This window comes from Fomitiporia mediterranea (genome assembly GCF_000271605.1).
Source record: "Fomitiporia mediterranea MF3/22 unplaced genomic scaffold FOMMEscaffold_4, whole genome shotgun sequence".
Classification (NCBI taxonomy): Eukaryota; Fungi; Basidiomycota; class Agaricomycetes; order Hymenochaetales; family Hymenochaetaceae; genus Fomitiporia; species Fomitiporia mediterranea.
The window spans coordinates 3240048-3253365 of record NW_006760389.1 but is presented as its reverse complement, the minus strand read 5'-3'; positions in this window follow the sequence as shown (position 1 = coordinate 3253365).

Here is a 13318-nt window from a genome sequence, read left to right as displayed (position 1 = left end):
TAAGGATTTGATTTACTGGTTTGTATTTTATTATTACTACATTGCTGATTGTGTCAGATCATTGTACAGTAGGACCTACAAGTGTATATATTCTCATTGTAGTTAGTTACACTTCCTCCTCATGTATCTACACGTGTATACCCCTATAAAAGACAGTATTGACTACTGAGTAAAGGGGATTCTTTTCCCCTGACCCCTCGCTCAAGTACTAGGTTATCCCAGTCAGTAGTTGAGTGAACTAAGGGTGATTAGAATTCTCTTGTGAGGAACAGTGAGTTTCCTTACAAATATTCTCTTGAATGTTTCATTGTATTCTATAATTGTTAGTTTTCCTTGTCTCAAATTGTGCATTTGAGTTTGAGCTGTCTCTATAGAATCATAGTATTTTCTACTTGCTTCTCTCAGATTAGTTAAAAATGTATTATAATCTTTCCAGATTTCTGGAACTAAGCTTTTTCCTTCTGTCACAAATGATATTGCTTTTCCATTCATGTGACTTGCTATTTTCCCTCTTAAGTATAGGATTACTGTTTCTACTTTATCCAAACTATTTGTAATGTTATAATGTCTGAAGTGTATTACTAGATTTGTTTTAAACACTTCTAAATCTTCCCCTTTCTGTCCTAAAAACTTTGGCAGTTTTAGATTGATTTTCCTTATTCCCTCCATATTACTCTCTTTCTAGTTACTAGATTCTGAATTTGGTGTATAAGAGTCTGATGAACTTGACTCTAAACTAGTACTACTTTAATAGGTCTGATACAACCAACTATAATAATCTAATGTTAGTATTCCTTCTACTATAAAGGTATTTAGTAACATAGACTGTTCAATTTCTTCAGCTGTCTAGCCTTCCTGAGTAATAATTTCTGACTAATCTTAGAGGCTTCTAGAGGATCCTAGTGGACTATCTGGATGTTGTGTTTCAATTCCACTATAGTCTTAAAATGTTTGGATTCCTCCTTGTATTATGTTAACAAACTCTTCTTCTTCAGCTGAAGAACCTGATAGTTCACTTTCTTGATTTTCTTAGACTGTGTTTTCTCTAGTGAAATGTTCTTGTCTCTAGGAGTATTGAGTATTAGAAGTACTTCCTTCTCTCCTGTCACTTTGTTACTCCTCTCTACTAATATTTTGTAATATAGTAGTTAGGTTGAATTGTGACTGTACTAACCTATTTAGGAATACTTGTACTATTCCTGATTCAACTTGTACTTCTTGTACTCTGTTAGTAAGGTCTTGTATTTTGTCTAAGATTTCCTGTAGCTTTGTATGAATATTAAAAATATTCAGACTTTGTGTATCCAGATCTGATTGTATCTCTTCCAGCTTTTCTCCTTATTGTTCTGATTGTATAAGACTACACAAGTATGTGATTTCCTCTTGTATAGTTCTATAATGTAGGTCTTGACTTTGAGTAGACCTAATTATTCTGTTAAGACCTAAAAATTGTTGTATCCAAGCCTTTGTCCTTGTAACCCAAAGGCTATAATAGGTCCCCAGTTTGTTTGAATAGGAGTAGCTAGAGTGTGAACCTCTTCTTTGAGCCAATCTTATACTGTTCCCCAATTGACTCTTCCTCCTACTCTAAGTATATATAACAAAGAGTGTTTCCACAAGTAGTAGGAATATAAGAATGGTTGAGGGATTTGGTAATAAAGGACTGTATAATAATAGGCTTCTGTCTGTACTCAGTACTAGTTGTTGTATATATAATGTTCTAATCCTTTCCTTGATCTGATACAAAGCCACTTTTTATAGCTTGTTAACTTTGTTTAGTATAATATTACAAAAGTTACTTACTTTTGTAATATCTGGATATTCTTGTTCTAGTGTAAGTAATGTACTGTGTAACAGATTACAATGTTGTTATAATGTGTATAAGTAGTCTGAGTATCCTTAGATTTGTTCAATCCAAATTTGTTGATTAATAGGAGTGCCTGTTGTATAGGTAACAGTTGATACTACTCTTTCTTGCTTGAAAGAGTCTAGAGGAAATTCCTCTTGTATCCAAAATAGTATTCCTTTAATACCTCCTAGTATTAACACTTGTTCCTGTGTATAGGCTACTAAGTAATCAAGAACTAGTAGTACTTCTTAATTAACCTTTCTTTTCTTACTACAAAAGAAAGTTACTTACCTTAATAACTGTTCTAAGTAGTAGAGTAATTTATCTACCTACTTTGAATGTTGATTATTAAGGTTAGTTAATATTATAAAGTAAGTATTAGAGTTGATATACCTGTGTGCTAGCTCCAGATTTAAGTTCCCCTTAGTAGACCAGAGCTTTACTAGAATAGTAAAGATTTGTAACTAAGTTGGAGTTTTATCAAAGTATTAGATATACTCACTTTACTAGTCCTAATCTTTAGGAATAGTAACAGAATAGAGTATAGAGGGTAAGACTTGTAGACTTGTAGAGTAAGAGGGTAGAGGAGTCCTACTTTAGTCAAGCTACAAGTGTAGTCTAGTAGGTTAGTAGTAGAGTACTTCTAAGTACTAGGTAACTTAAGTTGATAAAACTATCTTTTAAGGGCCAAACTGGCCTCCTTATATACCTTTTGCTAGAGTAATGTTACTCTAGTAACTTTAGTAACTCCCTTCACTGTTGTTCCTATGAAGTAGAGCTGGCTAATCCTTTAGACTGTATACTATACTAGTTTGTGTCTTCTTGTATTCTAGATTAATCTTCTAATGACTCCTTTACTATATTGTTATATCTTCTATACTTCCTCTCATACTTTTAATGACTCCTTATGAGTCCTCCTAACCAGTTATACTGTGTAAGCTGTGTAATGCTTTTCTCATAAAGTAGAGCTCTTTATTGTTCTTATAACTCTGTCTGACTCAACCTGTACTTCCTGTACACTAGTTTGTAATATACTTTCTTATAAGGTAGAGTATTATGACTTTTAATGACTCCTTATAACTTCTGTAATATAAAAGGCTGTGCTTCTGTACTACCCTTAGAACTTACAACCAAAGTTCTAGACTGTCTTGTGTACACTCTAGAACTGACAACTAATGTTCTAGATCTTTCCCTAAGTCTTCTTCAATAGACTTAGTTTAGGAGACAATTATCCTTATTAACTTCTAGCCTTATCTTTATACTTCTGTATTCAATCATAGAACTTACAACCAAAGTTCTAGATTGTCTCATGTATTCCTTATATTGTCCTCATATAGTCCTCATGTTTATGACTTTATTACTTTCCCATCTATATAAGCAAAGTGTATAAAGGAGACTACTTTCCTATAGTCTCTCCTCAGAGCTCTCAGTTCTCTTTCCTTCACACTAGTACTAGTCCTCCTTAAGTATAGAGCTTCAGAGTATTGGCTCTGGCTCTTTACTAGCTTTGATGGTCCTTTGTCTTTGTACAAAGAGTTCCTAGCTAGCTATATAGTTTCTCCTCAAGTAAGTATAATATTTTCCTTTTATCTCTTCAGGTTTTCTCCTAGTCTTTTCCTTTATACTTCTTGCTCTAGACACTATACTCTTTCCAGATCCTCTCTTCATACAAGCATTCTAAATGACTTGTCTTTAGTTAAGGTTATTAAGTAATACTGTGCTAGAGTATGTATTTAACCTTAGAGAGATAAAGACCTTGTTCATAGGTTTTGTTACCTTTTCCTAACTGACTTAGTACTTACTCCTTCCTGTCCCCTCTCTCTGCTAATAGGTTAATCACCTATTAGTAATGATTAGAGGTTTATAATGCTGAGCTAGAGTTCTTACTAAGTAGAACAACAAAGGTAGTCTAGTTGATCTGGCTAATCTTTAGACTTGTAACTAATAGAGTTTTGTATATAAACTACTTGGTTCTAAGTCTTGAGTTAAGCTTTTCCAAACTTAGTTACTGTATTTTACAATTCCTAACATTAGATAGAGAGCTAAAGTAACAATACTAAGATTGCTTCCTAAACTCTATACTATCTGTTACAGAACTTCTGGAAGGGATTATACACAATATACAGTTTAAGGACCTGTTAAAGGTAGTAGCTACAAGGTCTTACACATACTTGTAGAAATACTAGGAGGCCTGGTACACACTCTTAGACTAGTACATTCAAGTCAGATATTTATAAAGGTTAGAAAGCCTGTATACATTACTCACATTCCTAATCCTAAAGGCAGATCCAGAAGACCTCTTGTGTATAGTATGTAACTACTAGGTACTAAATAGTAACACAATCTGTGACTGGACCCTACTGTTCTATATTGACAAAATTATAAATAATACTATTAGGGGACACATATATGTATAGATTAATATAACTAACACATTTTTCCAAACCTGTATAAATCCAGAACATATCCTACTTACTGTAATTAGTACTCTGTTCAGACTATATGAGTAGACAGTCATACTAATAGGATTATACAATACACTAGCTACACAATAGTAGAGAGTTATAAGGGCCTTAGAACATCTTATTAGAAGGATCTATTATGTCTACTTGGATAATATTATTATCTAGTTAGAGTTAGAGGCAGAACACATCAGAAACATTGGAAAGGTTATACAGGTACTCTATAATAAGGGTCTTGTCTGTTTACAAAAGAAAACTAAGTTATTCTGTATAGAGGTTAAGTCTCTCAAACATCTAATTATGGAAAAGAGTACAGAAGTAGACTTAGACAAGGTCAAGTGTATTCTAGAATGGCTACAGCCCTGGAGAGCCTAGAATGTTTACAGGTTTCTTGGACTTTTACAGTATATTACAGTATACCTTTCACACCTTACAGAACATACTGTAGTTCTTTCCCTACTTACAAGTAAGGATTGTAATAAGGTGTTTCTAGAGTAGAAGCTGGAACACTAACACACTTTTAATACAATCAAGTCTATTGTTACTAGTCACAAGTGCCTCACTTCTGTAGATTACAATTCAGGAGAGTAGATCTATGTAACTACAAATGTGAGTAATTCTAAGACTAGAGCAGTCCTTAGTGTTGGATCCTTATGGAAAATAGTAAAACCTATAGTATTTAAGTCCAAGTAATGTAACAGTACAGAACACAATTACCTGGTACACAAGTACAAACTCCTTACAATTGTTTGTATACTTAAGAAATAGTGTGTTTACCTTCTGAGAGTACATTTCCATGTCTACACAGATTACTATACTCTCAAATACTTAAATACACAGTACAATCTGTCTTAGAGACAAGCCTAGTAGATGAAGGACCTTTCCTAGTATGACTACAAGCTGTATTACATTAAAGGAGAAGAGAACACAGTTACTAATACACTCTCCTATCACCTAGACTTTAATACTAGTCTGGAAAATGAGAACCTAGTACAGAAAACCTTAGAAAGTATGTTTATACAAATCTCTACAGATCCTAACCTTCTTACAACAATTAGGAACAGTTACAATACAGATGAGTTCTGTCACAAGCTTTAATACAATCTCAGAAGTATTGTAGGAGCTTGTAAGGATTAAGGACTATTATACTTAAACAACTGGTTAGTAATTCTGAGCTCTGAAAACATGTATACAACCTTGTATTACTTTGTGTATAATAAACTAGAACATTTTAGTACAGACAAGACTTATCTGTCCTTACACAACTCATTCTATTGGCCCAATATGTGTTAGGATCTAGAACAGAACTACATTCTAGACTGTAATATATACTAACATAATAAGAACCTTACTACAAAACCTACTAGTCTACTACATCTACTACCAGTTCTGAATACATGTTTTGAGAGTATTATGATTGACTTTGTCAGACTGTTGCTAGAAGACAGTAGATACAACAGAATAGTAATAATGACAGATTAACTGAGTAGTACAGACATTAGGATTGAACTGTGTAGGATAGATATAATAGTAGAAGAATTTGTAAAACTGTTCTTTAATAAATAGTATTGTAAAAACAGCTTACCTTAGAAAATTGTTTCTGACCAGGACTGTCTGTTCCTGTCTAGATTTTGAACTGTATTACATGTAAGGACAGGTGTAAAGCTGAAGATGTTAATAGTATACTACTCAGAGACAGATAGAGTAAGTGAGTATACTAATAAGATAGTAAGCTAGTTGTTATACTTTTATATTAATTACTAACAGTAGGGTTGGTGGGCTCAGCTCCTATAGGTTTGGTTCTGTATTATAAATACAGTAAATGCTTCTACAGGATACTCTCTGTTCTAACTATGTTATGAATGCTTACTATAGACAGTTCTACCATTTACACAACTGGAACAGTTGTAAGTAGATTCTCTAGAAGTACAAGTATTAGAATTCCTAGCTTACATACATTAGGATGTCACAGAGGCACAAGACACCCTTCTAGTCACTAAGACCTGCCAGGCACATTATGTAAATTAAGACTGTACTATAGAAGATTGTTTTACAGTAAGAGACCAAGTTATACTCTCTACTCACAATTACTACTAGGACTACCTTGTACAAACACTAGAACATACTACAAAATTCATGCCTCACTACAATAGACTGTACTTTATTATTATAGTAAACCCAGACAAGTCAGAATATACTCTAGAGCTACCTGACTCTAATCAAACTTTCCCAGGATTCTATACAAGCTAACTCAAGTATTATGTCCCAAATAATAATGTACTCTTTCTACAATATACTCTCAATCAACTAGGCCTAGTAGAAGGAGAGGAGGAGGTTTACAAGGTGTTGTATATTATGAACACAAGATACAGGGGCTAAGGTTAGTAGTATTTAGTAGAATGGACAGGATAGGGTGAATAGGGATAGGAATAGAAGGTACAGTCAGAGCTCTAAAGGTCAGGCTCTAAAGTTCTACAGGCCTGGTTAGCTTTGCATCCCTATGAGAGTGTCATTTTTTAGAGGAGGGAGGGGTGTAAGTCTACTCAACAGCTTATAACAGTTTCTACACTGTTCTACAGTACAGAACTGTGTGTCCTGTACACAGATTCTTACAGTAGCTTACTGAGCTATACACTTTTCCCTTGTACTTACATTAAGTCCCCCTTTTGTCATAACCACCTTCCCTACATTCCTAAATACATATTATCCCCTTTGTCTTCCCCTTTAAGTATGTATCATGTCCCCCCTTTTTTGTTCCCCCCTTTTATTTTCCCCTTTAGGTATGGACCATTTCCTTAGTATATATAGTTAGTATCCTTTGCCTTTATTGTATTAGTTTGTATTTCTGACTGTAACAAAGGTGAGTTCTTTGTCAGTACATGTATAAGTTTGTATTTCTGACTGTAACAAAGATACCTTTGTCCTGTCAGCCTTTGTGTGTTGCTACAAACTTGGAACTTGTTTGTAACAGTGTTCAGTACTTCCCTGGTACTGTTCTAAGAATAGGGTATTGTAACACAATCTGTATATAAGTAATATATCAGATTATGTTTACTATAATTGTCTCCTAGCATACTTTAGTTAATCTAGTACTGTGTACAATTGTAGTATTTGTTTAATGTTTTATTTGTTAATTGGTTTGCTAGGTAAAATGTTTTATATATTAGTTTTATTTATTTTATTTGAATCATTGTATAAATGTACCTATTAGTATCTATCCAATGTATTTTATAGTATTATAATACTGTTCACACTTGTATTAATTACACAGTGAGGGCAAATTAATCATTTGTACAAGAATTGATTTTATAGTTTTATTTAATTATATGTATGTACTCTGTACTTGTTTATATGGTTATTATTAGTATACTGTTCAGTTACAGTTATGAATTATATTGTAATTATATTTGTATTATTGTATGGATATATTATTTATTGTTTTATGTATGTTCCAAAGTATTATTTTCATTATTCATCACTTTTATCTATGAACTATAGTCTGGATTGATGAATTATTTTGTTACTGTTGTTTTCATAAATATTGTCACACGTGTGATTCATGATTTTTGTCACACTAAGTACACTCAAATACAAAATCTATCATAACTCAACTAATACTTAACCAAATTATATGATCTAAGTTGTAAAAATTATACTTTTAAAGTGTCTTTCATATTCCAGAAAAAATAAAGTAAAATGAGCAAAATTTGAGTAAGATACAACACAATATGTGAGTTTTCCCTATATTTCATGTATATGAGTTTTCCTAGCCCTAAAACTGATTGTACAATACTATAATACATATTTAAGTTTGCTAAAATTGAGCATTTTCCCCCAACCTCTCTACACTCAGGGAAGGTTCTTCTGAGTATTATTCATGTTTGTAAATTCATTCCAAATAAATTAGACTAGTTTCAAACAGTTTTAATAGACTTATTATGGATTTCCAGTCCAAATGAAGTAGAAAGTCATTATTCTATATACTACTTTAATAGTACTTCTCTGACTTATATAACTTTACTATAACTTATAAAAGTACTTATATTTAATATATTTTGCTTATAATAAATTTACAAACATAAATAATACTCAGAAGAACCTTCCCTGAGTGTAGAGAGGTTGGTGGAAAATACTCAATTTTAGCAAACTTAAATATGTATTATACTGTAAGGATTTGATTTACTGGTTTGTATTTTATTATTACTACATTGCTGATTGTGTCAGATCATTGTGTAGTAGGACCCACAAGCACATATATTCTCATTGTAGTTAGTTACACTTTCTCCTCATGTATTTACACGTGTATACCCTTATAAAAGACAGTATTGACTACTAGGTAAAGGGGATTCTTTTCCCCTGACCCCTTGCTTGAGTACTAGGTTATCCTAGTCAGTAGTTGAGTGAACTAAGAGCAATTAGAATTCTCTTGTGAGGAACAGTGAGTTTCCTTACATATTTTTGACTGTACCCACCTAGCACTGAAACCCCTTACTGGATGCTAAGGAACCAAAGGGTCTGATCAACCCTAGGTCTCCCTCATCATCTAGTACCCATCAGGAATTTTTCGTGAGTAAAGTTATGATTTTTGAGTAGAAACAGAGACTACTTACTGGATTGGCCCCTAGTAGGTTCACAATGCTTCAGAACACTGCAGAATGCTTCTAGAACACATTAGCACATATTGATATGGACTAGTACTGGATACACTAGAGGTTTGTATTGATTGGATGGGTCAAGGACCAGGCATTCATGACAGCAAAAAGGAATGAACAGGTGTGTATCAAGTTTACAGGCAATGGACAACAAGATTATCTATTGGATATTGATTACAATGTGGCTGCCAAGCCTTGACAGACGATTCTTAAAGTCTGGATATTAATACTAACATGCTAGGATGTAAGTCCTCATCCCTTGTAGGCTGGAGGCAACCTAATAAACTTATACTAAGTGATAAGTCCTTGTCTACACAAGGCTAGAGGCACCCTGATGAACTACTACATACTAATAATGTAGAATTAAGGCATGTAACTGTACTAGTACATATAGTTAGACAAATGTACACTGTAGAGCAGACACTAGCAAGTATTAACACTACTAGGCTCAAAGAAATAGCAAACAAAGGTACAGAGAGCAGAAACACTCAGACAATTGTTCTTAAGGATTCAGACAGTCGAGTTCAGGATGAACAGGCAATTGAATTCGAGGATTTGTCCAATTGAGTACAGAAGGTTGAGTTTGAGGATTCAACTGACTAAGTACAAGCAATTGAGCTTGAGGATTTACTTGATTGATTTCAGGCTACTAAGTTTGAGGATTCACTCAATAGAGGACAGGCAATTTAGTTTGAGGATTCACCAAGTCAATATAGAGAGCTAACAGCAAGCATTGAGGAATTTGCAAGCCAGTACAAGAGTTACAGAGTGTATATAGTCAGTATTAGTGAGAGTGTGAATAAGTATCCAGTGAGCACACTTACTTTAGAATGGAAACATATTGACAACAGTAATGTAGAGGGTAATGAGACACTTAAGACCCTTTTAGACAGTAAAGAATGTAGCCAGGACTCAAAGAACAAGAGTAACAAAGGCTAGGAGAGCCAGGCATTGAAACTATAGAGAATCAATAAGGAACAAGATTTCCAGAAGGCAAGTAAGACCTTCAGACATATTGTAAGAGCCAGAGTGATTGAGATAGACATAAGACATGTCAGCCCATTCCACAGCTTGATAGACATCAACAATTTGAATAAGAGAATGTACAAGTTTGATAGAATGTATTAGGAAGAGGAGAAAGTAACTCCTTCATCAAACAAGAGCAGACTCAATAGTATAGTAACAGAAAAGTGTGAAACACTTTAGGCAGGCTACAGAACAAAAGCCAGACATACTATAGTACCTACAGACAATAGAGATCAGAACTATTGATCTAAGAGTGTAGAAGAAACACTCAAGAGTCTAGACAAACAATTACATTCACAGAAAGTAAAAGGAAAATACAAAGTACAAGGAATAGAACAAAAACTGGAACTGTCAGACATTCAATACAATTGTGAAATCAATTCAGACTATCCAAGCAAAACAGACATTGCATTTACAGAACAGTACTTTGAGGATAGCAAAAGTGAATGTATATTAGAACTACAAGGATCAGTACTTGATCCAGAGAGTGAAAATCAAGCATACACCTACAAAATCAAGTGTTTAACCTTATACATGACAGATATTGACTATGTATTGCACAGGAGCAATGTACAGGACTACTACAACAGATACAACACCCTAGCCAGGTCCAGGAATAAGAGAGAAAGTGAAATACCTGGATATATGTGGTCTTAAATAGAAACATCAAGTTTTTCAGGACATTAGAGTATCCCTTACAAAAATAAAAGGAACAAACAATCTATTATGAGATGATTAGTTCATCAACAGACAAACCACAAGACAATGACTTCATAATGTCTCAGTTAGAATACATACAATATAAGGATGAGAGACACTGAGTGGTCAATTGTCACCTCACCCCTTGTCTATGTGTGCCCCCCTTAAGTTCTCCCTCTTAACAGGTTATGAGCCTTGAGCTCCCTGCATACACACATCCACTGTACACTCTAAACTCTTTACTTGCATACATTTGCACACATTTGCATCATGGTTCCCCCACATACAGATACATGCTGTAAACCAGCTGATGTACCTAAATACTTCAGTCAAAACATCACAATGCTTAAGACTGAAGCAAACTACAAGATGTGGCACTACTGTATTGTTTCTAGTGTTACAGCTACATGCTTCAAACACTTACTAAAGGATAAACTGCAGAACAAAGCTGAGAGGGAGATGGCTAAGGCCATTCATACATGCATAGTTAATAACATTGCTGACACAATATTAGCAAACTATATACACTTTGATACGTCTATCCCTCAGTTAATGAAAGCACTTGAAGAACGCTTTAACCCCCAGACAGTATGTAAAAAGGCTATCAAGGAATTGGCACTGTTTATTTGTAGAGACTATGTAAAACATTTCAGACGTACATTAGACAGACTTGAGGAAGCATACACAACTCTGTCTGCTAACAGTGATCCACCACACAACTCTACATACAAAGCAGCAATATTGCTTGCCACTCCTGAGCAATATACACACATAGTAAATATGATAATACAATCTACTGATGCCCAAAACGAAGGCAAACCAGTCAATGAACATAAGAAAGTTGAACCGAAGCAACTAATCCTTGCATTGTGGAATGCCTACAACAATTACTGTGCTAAACAAGTACAAGATTCCAATGATTGGACAAAGAATAATGCACACATTAATACAATGTATAAAGCCAATAAGCAAAGGAAATTCAATCTGCCAAATCCGTTCAATCCAACAAAAGCAAAATGTTTTAATTGTAGAAAAACAGGACATTTCTCTAAGGAATGCCACAAACCTCCTACTGAAGCTACAAAGCTTGCACACACTAAACATCAAGCTAACATTATACATAAAACAAATCAAACTGTGGAAAACACAATGAACACATTTATTATTGAAAACCCAAACAAAAACAACATTGAATTAAAGGAAGGCAACATTGAAATGAACAATAATGCCTACACACTTATTCCAAGCAACCAGGACAAACAATTCAAACAATACGTTTCCTGGGTATGTACTAACATATTTACAAATACAATCATAGCTAACAAGAAATCCTATACACAAACGATGGATTTACTCAATTCTAGTACATTAATACATGCTACTCCTTATCTATTTCGATTAACAGATGTACACAACATAACTCCTACAATTGTAACTATTGCAAATAGATTAACAATGACTCTTAATTGAGCTGGATCTATGTGTATCGAAATCCCAAAGAATATACAAGAAAAAAGTGTCATAACATTACAAAACATCTATTACTATCCACAAATGACCTTTTCCCTCATAAGTCAAGTGCTACTATGCAGGGAAGGTTATTCTTTTATGTTTACAAACAATAATTGTATTATAATATCACTATGTAACAAATACATCAGACATATATGATTGAGAAATAACTTGTATATTTTGTACAATAATCATTTATTAAAAACAATGAACGAACTATCTATTTATGATATACATAAATGCCTTGGACACATAAGTTACAATTATATTAAACGATTATTAAAGACACAACCAAGTGTACTATCAACTAAAATAATGAACTATGAAGAAAAAGAATGTATTGAATGTATAAAAGCAAATATTGAACATACACCAATACCAAAACTATGTCAATCTCCTCTTACAAATCAATTTGGAGATCTTATTCATATTGATATCATTGGTCCTATTGAACTGTATGCATATAAGAACATACGCTACTTATTAACAATTGTAGATGATTCTACTTGTTAGTGCATAATGCTCAAATTACAAACAAAATCCAATACATATACACAATATGTACAATGGACAACTAAAATATTTACACAGCACAGAGTTAAAATAAAGCTTTTACAAAGTGATAATGATACTGTATTCCTTAGTGAAGATTTCCAACAATATTTAGATTCACAAGGAACAAAACAAAGATTAACAGTACATCATACTCTGTAACAGAACAGAATAGTGGAACAAACACATAAAACTATATTTAGAGGTGTAAGAGCATATCTAACATCTACTGAATTACTGTTTACATTATAGGCTGAAGCAGCAATTCATATTACCTATATTCATAATAGAACACTGTGTGCTACTTTAAATTACAATACCCTACATTACAAACGTTACAGAACACACAGAACAATTGATAATATATACAATTCTGGTCAATATATTATCATTTGCAACAAAAATCCTACAAAAATACAACAGTAAGGTATCATTGCTTGTTGGATAGGATTAGACAATGAAAGTAAAGGCCATAAAACTTGGCACAATAATAAAATCACCATCAAACAAAATATTCAATTTCTCAAAGGTAAACCTCCTCAAACTGAAGGAGAGAAAATAGACAA